Source organism: Cupressus sempervirens, chromosome 9, assembly GCF_028749045.1.
Source record: "Cupressus sempervirens isolate cs-2001-9-10 chromosome 9, ASM2874904v1, whole genome shotgun sequence".
Lineage (NCBI taxonomy): Eukaryota > Viridiplantae > Streptophyta > Pinopsida > Cupressales > Cupressaceae > Cupressus > Cupressus sempervirens.
The window spans coordinates 577,679,488-577,693,748 of record NC_143126.1 but is presented as its reverse complement, the minus strand read 5'-3'; positions in this window follow the sequence as shown (position 1 = coordinate 577,693,748).

The following is a 14,261-nucleotide window of genomic DNA, read 5'->3' as shown; positions in this document are numbered from 1 at the left end:
CTAGAAAATGTTAGATAATAAAATATGGTCAATAGGGCTATAGAGCACTCGAAGAGCTTTCCAAAAATGTAAATGGTTTATCAATTAGATTCCTAGATCAAAAGTTATACCTCTTGGAAGTTGGACTACTAATTCTAGATTCTTCTAATTTTGCACTAACTTTTGACATGTCTTCTAGAACCTTCTTCTTTTGTGGTAGATGCTAAATGGAATATTTTAAAATATATTCCTAACCCTAAACCTATTTTAGGTTACTTAAGGTCATTTCTTGCATTATAAAGGCAATTTTTGTGGAGTTCGAAAAAAGGTATTGCAAGAAGGGTTTTTCTCCAGAATATGATAATATTGTAAGCCCATAGGATGTAGTTGAGTCTATTTTTCTGTATAGAATATAATAGCATATCATCTTTGATAATAAAATTCTCCTTTTCATGTTGTCTTCATTTTTTCTTGGGTTGTGCCCTCATCAAGTGGTATAAGAGCGAGAGTTCCTGAGTGTGTAGACAAAGCACCAACTGTGAGGCATTTTGTACCATGACTATGTGGTTGTGGTTGTTGAGATAGTGAGAAGATGTCTCTATAATGAGAGCATGGTTAAAGGTCCAAAAGTGTTCCCCCTGATGTTAGAGCCCTCCAAAAACAAGTTCAAGCATTACATTAGGAGATCCATAGAGGGATGAATCTGGCTGTAAGGGATGAAAAAGTAAGGAGGAAAATGAAGGAGGAAATGTTGTACGAGGAGTAGAAGAAGGAGAAGTCCTAAACCAAGAGGAGGAGAATATTTTTAGGGCCATTTTCAAGTTGAGAAAAATACTTAAACTTGAGGTCGACATGTTTTTGGGAAATCTAAACTTGGATGAGTTGATTGATTGGATCAATGAGCTGCAGGAATATTTTGAGTATGAAGATATTGAGGACCCTGATAGGGTTAAGTTTGCAAAGGCCAAAATGAAGGGCTATAAAAAAATCTAGTGGCAAGAGATTTACTTAGAGAGGAATAGAATATGGAAGGAGAAAATCACAAGATGGGATCACATGTGGACAAACTAAGGAAGCAGTTCATTCCTATTGACTATGAGCTTGATTTGTTCAGGAAGATGCAAGGGCTAAAGAAAGCAGGAAAATTTGTCTAAGAATATATAGAGGAATTTTACTGAGTCCTTATTAGGGTGGGGCATACAGAAGAAAAAAAGGAGAAGGTCACCCATTACTTTATGGGTTAAGAGCTAACATTTAGGAGGAGCTCAGTCTGGTTAGAATGGTCAGCATTGAAGATGCATACCAGTTTGATTTGCAAGTTGAAAAGAAGCTAAATGAAAAGTTTGATGGAAATTAAAGAGAGCATGATCAAGGAGGAAGGGATAGTGGTAGGTCTTTTGGAGGCCAAAATGAGGAGGAGAAGAAAAATAAAGATGTAGGTACCAACCGAAACTAGAGGAATGAGGTTTCAACCACTCCCGCAATCAAAAATTTGGAGACCAAAGAGGAAGAGGTAAAGGACATGGACAAGGTTTTGAAAGAGGAGGCTTCTATGGTACATGTTTTCCCTACAACAAAGAAGGCCATCAAGCCTATGAGTTCCCTCAACACCAAGGATGATGGTCAAGAAAGGCTTGCTCATGTGGATGTTGCTGCTAACTCATTACATTCAAAGGAGTAAAAAGAGGAGAGGTTCTTGTTAATAAAAGGGTCTTTTTGAGTGGTGAGAGTGTAAGGAAACTTGGCAACAAAGAATATAACCGTTTCCACATAACCCATAATAAATATGAAATAAACATGGAACTAAAATCCACATGCAAGAGAATAGACAACATACCCACAAAATTGTGACACAAGATATACCTTGGGAAACCCTCATTGAGGGAAAAAACCTAGCCTCTAAAAGCATCCATCACCATGTATTATTCAGCAAAAAATACCATTGCAATACAACCATGGAAGCCTTCATGGCCATAGCCACAACCGAGAAAACTACGTGAACAAGCATGAATCCACACATCCCATGCCATGCTTTCAACCTTCACAAATGCTCCCTTGGCTAACCTATCAAGCCTTGTCCCGCTCGACTCTTGCCTTTTGTCTTCTTCTTGTCACTCTTTCTCTCTCTCTCTCTTGTCTACAACAACTACCCTTGTGGCTGCTTATATAGTAGCAAGTCCCACAAAACTACCAAGTGGTATTACATAAACCATGTGCTATCTAACCCACTGACCCCACATTTAATATTGGGCATTTAATTCTTTTCCCCAATATTAAATAATTACATAAAATATTATCACAATGTTACAATACAACTCATCAAAAATATTCCATGGGAATCTTTACATGTTGCACGTCCATCTCGGCACAACATTACATAATAAAATAAAATAATAAAATAACAATATTATGCAATGTTTGCAACACCCATTATCTCAACAATCTCCCACTTGTTGTATACATTGCATAGGGTCAATCCGTAGCCACATAAATGAACAAGAGAACAATCCCTCCCAGCACATCCACAATCATGGATCAAAATACACCGAGTGCTCCATCCTGGTACCCGCAACAAAATCAAAGTATCCAGCATCTCGAACATGAATGATCTCACCTCCTATTATGCCACTCCCACTGGACATACATAGAAGCCATCCAAAGAGAAAACCACCCAACCTGTCGCATTAGAAGATCATAAAATCTTGTACCAACTGAAATTCCAAGCACAAAAAACCTGATCCAAAGGTAATCACATGTATCCGTAGTTGTCAAAATATCCATAGTTGAAATAGCACCCACAGCAAGTGCCAAACCCATCCAACTATCCATACCTCAAAGGTATAACAAGTGAATCTCATATCACCGACATATCCAATCTATAACCTGCAATCACAAGCCTCAAGAGCAATACCTGCCACATATATACCAAGAAGCTCCCACTACAAAAGATAATGTCAAATCTATAACCAATCCACTCAACACATCTCAAAGAAGTGAATCCATGTAGTATCAAGGACATCCACAATACGTAAACTAATATCCTGCAAGAAAAAACTCTCATAACAAGTCTCCAATGCTCTCCCAAGTTCACCACAACCAATAGAGGAAAGAGATAAAGTAATAACCATGTCATCTCACACATGAAAAACATGAGCACAAACCAGTGATCACAATCTCTAACCAATCTCAAATCCAATGTAGGAAAAACTGAACATCCAAGAAGATGACTAAGACTAGAGAAACCATGCAAATCATAACCTTTATCATGTCCTGCTACACACACCTCTAGATGTAAACTGTGCAAGTATGATCTCCTCCATAAAACCCCAACAAGAAGCCTCAACAACACCCAAACCATACCATATAACTCATCATGGATGTAAGCCTCTCACAAGAAGATCAAACTTATAAACCCATTCCTAAACCAAGGAATAACCATTCCTAATCCAAGGAATATGCCCAATATAAAACCATCTCCCAAACTCAACCAGCATAACAACATATGCACATGGAGATAACCAATGCTAAACCATCTCTCAAATGAACCCTCCAGAACTAACTCATGTACCATAGCTCAAGAATATCCATGAAAGACAAGCATAAATATAATGCAACTGAGAGAAAATAATGGGCTATACCTCTCAAGTAGCAAACCGCCGAGTAGACCAAGAGTGGGGAATGAGAATGTTCATCAAGATACCCAAGTTTCCAACCAAGAATCATCTAAGAACAATCTCCTCTCAAGTCCATATCAGGTGACTGCCCCTTGGACTTCCTGTTGAAACCATCAACCGTCCCAACAAATACTTCTCTAATCCAAGAGAAATCAGCGTCACCACCATCTCTAAGTATCCATAAGCACCTGTAACCAATCAATCCATGCCAACTCCAAATGCAACATAGCAACATCATGAAGTATCCAGCTTATGATCAGTGTACTCAATACCAAGAAACTAAACTAAGATCAATGTCAAAGTTCCAACCATGGCCTCAGGAACATAAACATGACAACATGATCTTACCATCTCAACTAAAGAGATAACATGCTCCATATGAACACATCATAACATGTCACAACTCTAAACGCGTATCAAGAGTATACCATGACATAATAATGAAAACATCCTCATACCAAGGATAACATGCCAAATAAAAGCATAAACCACACCTTTTCCAAGAACCCTATAAGTCCTCAAGATGCAACCATCTCCACACACTATGAAGAAAACCATCTCCACATACCAGGAAGAACCATCTCCACACACCATGAAGATAACCAAGAACTCCATGAGTCCTCAAGATCCAACCATCTTCAAACACCATGAAGATAACAAGTGCACCATGCAAATGTCAAAGACGCTTCTGCAGGAACAGGATCTAAGACAAACCTCCAACATCTGCAAACACTCAATAAATATATCAATGCCAACAACTTCCACTCAACTGTGGTACCAAGTCACCTATGGCATCATAAAATCCATCTCCTATATGAAGATCCAAATCAAACTGGGAACTAATCCTGCACTATCACCCCATCACTGTCACAAGCTCCCATTAAATCATGTATCCAAGCTATCTATGACATCATGATGAAAAACCATCCTCTAACCATGAGAATCAACCAAGGCATCAAAATATCAAAGAACTCAAAGTGCACATCATGAGCTCCTCAAAAAAAACCAAATAACCATGATCCTCAACCAAGAAGATATACCACCATAAGCAAATCAGAAAATCCAAGCTAATGAACATCAAGGATGTACCTATATATCCAATCATGTCATGTCAAAATCCATGACACCATGATCACATCCATGAACCAAGCATCTGGCTCTCAATATGTCCAACTTGTCAACATAAAATAGTCAACCACAATCCTCCACCATGATTGTACCTGGTAACAACATCTCATCCCTTCTACATGAAGATAAAATTAGCAAATCATGTGACTTAGGGCATAGACAACCCAAATTCAAGCCACCAATCTGAATATGCATCAATAATGAAAGATCAATGGGCAAAGACAAACCATAACCAAGCTATAAATGCAACCTATAAGTATAGACCACTTACAACACTGCACAACTTGTAGACCCAACAAGTCATCATACATATCCAAACCAAAAAACTAATAACCATATCATCATGAGACCAATCTAAAATATGAACTGAGTATACAATGACATCAAATCTTAAGTCTCCAATGCCATAAACTCACAATGTTACCATAGTCAAAATATAATTATAAACTGTTCAGATAAATATATCAACAAATAAATCATGCCAAACCTGCACCAAATCTAAACCAATGTGTAGAGCTCTCCAAGAGCTTTCCGTTGACTACTCGAAGTCCAAAATCTGACTCCGTATGCCCAAGTTATGCCCTAATTCGTGCTCAAAATAAATAACATCTAACTTTAGGGCTCTAAAAACCTGAGAAAATTTTAAAATCACAGAACCAAACCTACACCATGTTGTAGTGCTCTGAATTAGCTTTCCAATGCCTGTAAGAACTCTGAAATCCGATATTCTGAGAGAAAGTTATGGCCATTTTACTAAGACAGTGTTTTTATCATTTTCAGTACGATTTTTTATTTTTTATTTTTTCAGTGACGAAAATTCCGACAGGATTAAATTTGACGGCCATCATGGGCTGAAACTAAAAAACTCTTTCATTTCCTCTTAACATGGCCAAACTAGGGCATATTATATATCAAATTTTATGGAAATGTCAACCTGGATCCAATGGTGAGGTCTGTTTTTTCCCAAGAGGTCATTTTTGCAAGCTACCCCCCAAAAAACCCTCATTTAAATGAAACATCCGAAAAAAACTTTTGTCCAACAATTTCTCATGCCCAAATATTTTAACATCCCATCATAACAGCAAACCCAAAATCCTTAGATCTGCAATAAATCATTCATATATCTTGCCCTTTCTTTTATCCTCTCATGCATTCCCATGGATTCAATCTAGGGTTATAATAATAAAAACTAGGCTCTGATACCACTTGTAAGGAAACTTGGCAACAAAGAATATAACCGTTTCCACATAACCCATAATAAATATGAAATAAACATGGAATTAAAATCCACATGCAAGAGAATAGACAACATACCCACAAAATTGTGACACAAGATATACTTTGGAAAACCCTCATTGAGGAAAAAACCTAGCCTCCAAAAGCATCCATCACCATGTATTATTCAGCAAAAAATACCATTGCAATACAACCATGGAAGCCTTCATGGCCATAGCCACAACCGAGCAAACTATGTGAACAAGCATGAATCCACACATCCCATGCCATGCTTTCAACCTTCACAAATGCTCCCTTGGCTAACCTGTCAAGCCTTGTCCTGCTCGACTCTTGCCTTTTGTCTTCTTCTTGTCACTCTTTCTCTCTCTCTTGTCTACAACAACTACCCTTGTGGCTGCTTATATAGTAGCAAGTCCCACAAAACCACCAAGTGGTATTACATAAACCATGTGCTACCTAACCCACTGACCCCACATTTAATATTGGGCATTTAATTCTTTTCCCCAATATTAAATAATTACATAAAATATTATCACAATGTTACAATACAACTCATCAAAAATATTCCATGGGAATCTTTACATGTTGCACGTCCATCTCGACACAACATTACATAATAAAATAAAATAATAAAATAACAATATTATGCAATGTGTGCAACACCCATTATCTCAACAGAGAGTGGACCTAGACAAAGGAGGAGTCTATTTTGTACTAGGTGAAAGTGTGAGGGTAAATTATGTGATGTGATTGTTGATGGTGGGAGCATTGACAACTTGGTATCAGAGGAGATGGTCTCAAAGCTAAAGCTCAAGATGGAGAAACACCCCCATACACATAAAATTGCATGGATTCAAGATGATCATAAGGTCATGGTTAGTAAATAGTGTTTGGTGAAGTTCAAGATAGAGAGTTACCATGATGAGGTTTTGTATGACATCATACTAATGGATGCATCCCATTTTTTGTTGGGAAGGTTGTGGTAGTATGATAGGCATGCTATACATGATGGTCATGCAAAAACCTATTCTTTGACGAAGGATGGAGTTCATCACAAGTTGAAGCCCTTAATAAAGGAAGATGAAAGGGTATGTAGTAGTGCTAGGGTATGTCTTGTTGATTAAGGAATTTTTTGGATGACATGAAACATCAATATATGTGTTATGCTTTAATTCCTAGAAAGGATAAGGAAGGTAGTAGTGAAGTTCCACTTGAAGTCCTATGTCTATTAAGTGAATATGGAGATATCATATCTGATAATGTTCTAGAAGGGTTGTTTCCATTAAGGAAAATTAGTCATCAAATAGATTTAGTCACTGGAGTTAGTTTTCCTAACAAGACTTCTCATAGGATGAATCCTACTAAGGCTGAGGAGTTGAACAAATAATTTTAAGAGCCATTGAGGAAAGGTCTGATTTGGGAGAGCTTAAGTCCATGTGCAATAGCTATAGTATTGGTACCAAAGAAGGATGGAGAGTAGAGGATGTGTATAGGCTCTCATGCTATAAGCAAGACAACCATCAAGCATCAGTTTCCTTTTCCAAGGATGATTGATCTTATAGACTGCTTGAGTGGATCCCAGTACTTCACAAAGATAGATCTCAAGAGTGGCTATCATTAGATATAGATAAGCGAGGAGTTGAGTAGAAGATTACATTCAAGACCAAGGAGGGTTTATATGAGTAGTTAGTTATTCCCTTCAGATTGACCAATGCGTCAAGCATGTTCATGCGGCTTATGAATGAGGTACTAAAGAAATTTCTAGGAATTTTTTTTTATTGTCTATTTGGATGATATTTTAATTTTAACTAAGTCTTTGGATAAACATTTGTTACACATTCATAGTGTCTTTGAGAGGTTGAGGGAAGAGAAATTGTTGATTAATTTGAATAAGTGTAGCTTTGTCAAAAAGGATTTATTCTATTTGGGGTTTGTTGTATCAGTTGAAGGTCTCAAAATGCACTCGGAGAAGGTGAAGGTCATCCTAAAATGGACTACCCCAAGGTCTGCCACTAAGGTGAGGTCATTCCATGGTTTGGTTACTTGTTGTAGGAAGTTCATTAGGAATTTTAGTAGTATCTGTGCACCCCTAATTGAAAGAATAAGAGGCGATAAAAAATAGTTCAAGTGGATTGCAAGACATGCAAGGAGTTTTGAGTTGCTAAAGAAGAAGGTGACAAAATAAACTATGTTAGCACTCCCTAATTTTAACAAGGTGTTCCAGGCAGATTGTTATGCTAGTGGCAGTGCTATTGGAGCTATGTTGAGCCAAGAAGGTAAGTCTACTGCCTATTTTAGTGAGAAATTGAATGATGCAAGGAAGAAGTATTCTGTTTATGATTATGAGTTCTATGCAATTGTTTAAGCCTTAAAGAAATGAAGGCATTATTTGTTTCCAAAAGAATTTTCCTTGTATACTGATAATCATACATTGCACTATCTAAATAGCCAAAATAAATTGAGTCAGAGACATTTGAAATGGGTAAAGTTCTTAAATAGATATATGTTTGTATTGAAACATAGAAGTGGAAGATCTAATAGGGTTGCAGATGCATTAAGTAGGAGAGAGTTGTTGCTGAAACAAATGTAAGTTGAAGTGTTTGGGTTTAATGAACTCAAGAAAATTTACCTTGAGGATCTTAACTTTGTAGAGGCTTAGAATTCTTTTAAAGAACTAGTTGCTCTAGATAGAACTGGGTGTTTGGATTACATGATCCAGGATGGTATGTTGTTCAAAGGCAGTCAACTGTGTATTCCAAGGAATTCCATGAGGGAGAACTTGATCAACAAGAAACATAGTGGAGGGATGATAAAAAAACTTGATCGATATAAGACCATTGCTATTGTTAGTGAACATTATTTTTGGCCTTAGTTGTCATAGGATATGAAGAAGTTTGTGCAGAGTTGTTGAGTATGTTAGACAACTAAAGGAGTCAATCAAAATACTAGACTCGATAAGCCATTGCTTGTTACATCAAAGACTTGGGAGGATATAAGTATGGATTTTTTTCTTGGGTTGCTAAGGACACAAAGGGGTAATGACTCAATATTTGTGGTGGTTGATAGGTTCTCCAAGATGGTACATTTTACTCCATGCCACAAGAATCATGATGTAGTGTATATTGCATATTTTTTTTTCCAGAGAGGTGGTGATGCTACATGGTCTCCCAAAAAGTATTATTTCTGATAGAGATACTAAATTTGATGGGTATTTATGGAGGACTTTGTGGAAGAATTTGAAGATAGAGTTGAAGTTCAGTTTTGCACATATCTGCAGACTGATGGACAAACAAAAGTGGTGAATATAAGTCTGAATAATTTGCTGAGGTGTTTAGTAGGAGATAAGGCTAAGGGATGGGATTTGATTCTACCACAAGTGGAATTTTCTTACAATAATTATGTAAATAGGAGTATAGGTAGGTCATCATTCCAAATTTTGTATGGGAGGAGTCCAAGGACTGCACTAGAGTTGACGAATCTAGAGCAAGGAGAGAGGACTAGTGTTGAGGCAAAAGACTTTTCTGAACATGTCAAGAACCTACATGAGGAGGTATGTGCACATATTACCAAGAAGAACCTAGAGTATAAGGCTAGAGAAGATCAAAAGAGGAGACATAAGGAGTTCCAAGTTGGGGATTTGGTTATGGTGTACTTAAGGAAGGAACAATCTCTAGTGGGCACTTACAACAAGATGAAGTTGAAGAAATTTGGTCCTTGCAAGATTTTGAATAAATATGATCCAAGGAATACATATAAAGTGGAGTTTCCATATGAGATCCATATTTCTCTCATTTTCAATATTTTAGACTTAACATAATATCATGAAGATGGTGTAGAAGAGGAGTTGATACTCAAGCCATGTCCCATTCCTACTTCTAAGAAGGAGGAGATTGAAGAAATTCTAGATAGTTGTGTGGGCTAGTGAGGAGTACCTAGTGAAGTTGAAGGGAAGACTTGTGGAAGATTTGAATTGGTTATCCAAGAGGTAGATTTCCTATTTGGGTTTTCCTAAACCAATAGTAAAGTGGCAAGGTCACTTTTTAATTTACCCTGGGTGTCGGATGTTGGGGCATCCAGTGGTGTAGGGGCAATCCTATATCACCCAAAAATTCGTAGTGTTAGTTTTTATTTCATGTGTTTGTATTTTTGGATACCCGTTTGGACCAATTAGAGATTCCAACTCTCAAAGTTACATGATTAGTTTTTTGGGTTAGTGTTTTTTAGCAGCTTGGTATATGTGCCAATGTAGAAAATGAGTTATTTTATAACTGATCCATAATTATGATGAGTTAAAGGGTTCAACTTGGAGGGATGATTATACTTATAATTTCAAGCACTCTAGGAAAAAAATTAGGTCAAAAGGCTTACATTTTGAAAGTTATGACAATTTTAAGTTACGTGGAGACCTCTTAAGAATGATTTAAAATCAAGTTTTGAGGCACTTAATGGTAGGGCTATAGAGAAATCAAAGATATTTTTGAAAAGTTAAACAATTTGTCAATCATAGTCATAGATCAAAATTTATGCCTCCTTGAAGTTGGACTACCATTTCTAGATTCTTCTAATTTTGCACTGAGTTCTGATATGTCTTCTAGAACCTTCTTCTTTGGTGGTAGATTCCAAATGGAATATTATAAAATGTATTCCTAACCCTAAACCTAATTTGGGTTACTTAAGGTCATTTCTTCCATTGTAAAGTCATTTTTTGTGGATTTTGGGTGAATGTAATGTGAGAAGGGGTTTTCTCCAGAATCTTATAATATTGTAAGCCCATAGGGCATGTAGTTGAGTCTATTTTCACTGTAATGAATATCATATCATTTTTTATAGTAAAATTCTCCTTTTATTTTGTTTATTTTGTCCTAGGTTTTGCCCTCATCAGATGAGAGCTACACTTTTTGGATAGAAATATACCATCCAACCTTCTCCATAACCTTGTGTGTTAATTTATTCTCATTATGTTCCATCAATTTTTCTTGTGCATGAACATCTAGCGCATTCACCTTGACTACAAGTAATGCCAATTATTCCAAGATTGGTGCATTCTCCTCAAAAGGTGTGTCAAGCACAATTTTTAATAGGATGTCCTTGACATCAATCAAAACTTGCTTAATCTTTATGTCTTTCCTGAGCTTATTCTTCCTTTCTTGTACATAGTTCACCATATTATTTCAAGGCTTTTGGATCAAGTGTATAGGGGTCACACTTGGAAATAACAATTACTTCTTTCAATGTTGTTGGATCTCTCCTCCTCTTCTTCCTCTTACTTATTTGTCCTTGATGTCACATTGGTCTTCTTCTTCTCCTAATCATATGTTTTCTACTTCTTGGGGGCTTCCTTAAGAATATTCTACTTGGTAGGCATGGTTCTCTTTTTCCCTCTAATCTCTTTGTCAAACTTTCTCGGGTTGATCTTGTTGAACTTGCTCCTTTGTTCCCTCACTTGGAGGTCCTTGAACATCTGACCTTGAACTGATGCCCATAGAAGAATTGTCTTCTATATTGACATTTGTGTCACCTTCATTTTGTTTTGTTTTGTCATTATCTCCAATTGTCTACTCAGTTTCTTTATTTTCCTCCTCTTTATTTGTGTTACCTTGTTGGTCGGTTTGTTGAGTATTTGTATTATCTACATCTATGGGAATGTTAGAAACTAAATAATTAAAAAGAAAATTACATTTGGTGTCCCAGTTTGTGCTGGAGGTTATTAATAAGGTCTAACTTGCTTGATGATAGGTGCATAGCCAGGTATATTCACAGTTACTAACTCAATAAATGGTTGCACTTTAGGATTTTGATTAGTAGTATCCATTATATCTTGATTTTTATTAACATCACCATCTAGATATTTTCCTATCAGATATTCAATTATTACATTCACTTTAGTGTCCTTAACCATTTTTGTACATCATCAGGAACATTTTGAACTAAGGTATCTTTATACTCATCTTCTATAATGTCCAATTCAACTTGTTGTTTTGTTATAGTGTCTGATAGATGGAATCTCTCCTCAGTGTCTTTTGTGTTAAATATCTTCTTCCACATTTTGACAACATCTTCATCAACTTCTCTAATTATTCTAGTTAGTACCTTTAGGGTTGTTTCCTTATGCATGAATCTGCCTTGATATTTTTGCATAGCATCATTCATCTTAGGTAATAATAATGTGGAATTGTGACAACAAGTGTGCTCTCTCTCATTCGTTTCTTGGTGTCCAATGCATAACTCCATCTTTTAACAATCTTATTGTACAAAACCCCTAAAATCATGTTTCCAAAGTCAATGGGAACATATTTAAACTTATATATCATATCAATAATTTCCTCTTCAAGATTTATTATGTCTTCATCATTAAATGTAGGGTACTTTTATTGTCTAAATGCATCTAGGCCTCCAATATCTTTGATAAAATATGCAATCTCATCAATAGCATTTGGATTCTTACTCCTTGCCACTCTAAATTAGCTTATGTCATTTGATTAAGTTTTATCACTATCCTCTTCAACAATCAACTTTCTTCTTCTCTTTGTTAGTTGAATAGTGAATGCTTGACATCCTTCCTCTTTTCATAGGTTTTTGCATAGGTGGGGTAGACAAATTAGTAGCTCTAGTCCTAGAACAAGTAGCTTTAGGACTATGTGGTGTGGAAATCTATTTTCTCTTACCTCTTTTAGCTTTGGGTTATACTACCTCAACCTTTATTTCTGCTTCATCACCGCCTTCTTCATCATTGCTCTTAGTTGCAACTTCAAGCGACTTTCCAACTTCATATTTTCCACTGAATTGTCCTTCAAGAGTATCAATCATTTTCTTTGATTTATTTATCAACTTAGGACCAAAAATATCCATCTTAATTATTTCTTTGGCCTCCTCATAAGTACCAAAGCATTTTTACTTCGGATCCTTGGGTTGGTTCAAGAATGTATTAATTAGCCTAGTGGCTCAACCAATATCTAGTTCATATTCCATAGGCCTCAGCCAGGAAGTTCTCAGTTCCACCACTTTGATCAATGTGGTATCTGTATCTACAAAAAAAATATTTAATTTCTATATTCTTCAACTAATTGTTGGGGAACTCAGTATCTCTTATGCATTATGTCCTTAAATTGACCAAAGTATTCATCCATCCCACTCTCAAAGTTATTGTCGAGACCATTGATAAATTCATTGATTTTATAGATGACCAATTTCTTAAGATCCCATTCAATATTGCCAAATTTTTAGGAAAATAATTTTGGAGATATAAAAAATAGATGTACCAATAGGGAGCCAAATTGGAAAGTATTTTTCTTGGCAACCCAAATTGTCTTCATGGTCTCTTCCAATTGCTTCAACAATGAATAGGTCTAGCTTCAGACCCTTCTTAACAATTTTGTATGCCAAATCAACCACTCCTCATAGAATTTAGTCTTCTTGACTAAAATATTTTATATGCTATGACATAGGTACCAAACTTAGTCTTGGGATCTGAAATTGTAGCAACCTTCAAGAATCTTCCATCCAAAACTACTCTAGTTTTTTCCTCAATCTCTTTCCTCGGTCCTACCCTAATTACCTTTGCTTTTTTAGATACAAGGTAACCTGTTACCATGTGAATTATGTCCTTTGTAATCCTTACTAGATCATCCAGCCAAATTGTAGTGTCATGAACTTGGCTTAAAATAATTTGTAGCTATTCTATCTTAAAGACCTCCAAGAAATAAAAAATATGATTGGATCCCTAGGTTTCCAAATTTTTATGATAATCTTTTAGCTTCCTATTCTTAGAAAGATCATTATAGCTTGTTCTCATTTTGTAATCCTTGACCTCACTGATCTTGCAATGAATGTATGAGAAAATGTCACAAACTAGTGGGACCCTAGAGAGTGAGGATGACAATACCCATTTCTCATCAATTTGTGCCACCACTTTAGGATATAACTTATAATGTGGTTCTTCATAGTCTTTCTTCCTCACTAACTTGAATTTTTCAACCTTCTAACCCTTGGATTGAATTGAGTTGGGTGCAATTATAGGTGATGAACTTGATGTCATTCGTCAAAAACTTAGGGCTTCATAGGGTTTACTTAAACTTTCTTGATATCCCATAAACACTTCATGAAATCACTAATACGACTCAAAGTACTCAAAATTTTACTAATCTTGGCTCAAAATTAAACTAATTTTCTTAATCGCTCAAAATTAATTAGATGTTCTTCTCGTATGCAAGGTAAAAAATGAGACATTTGAACCCATATTTATAG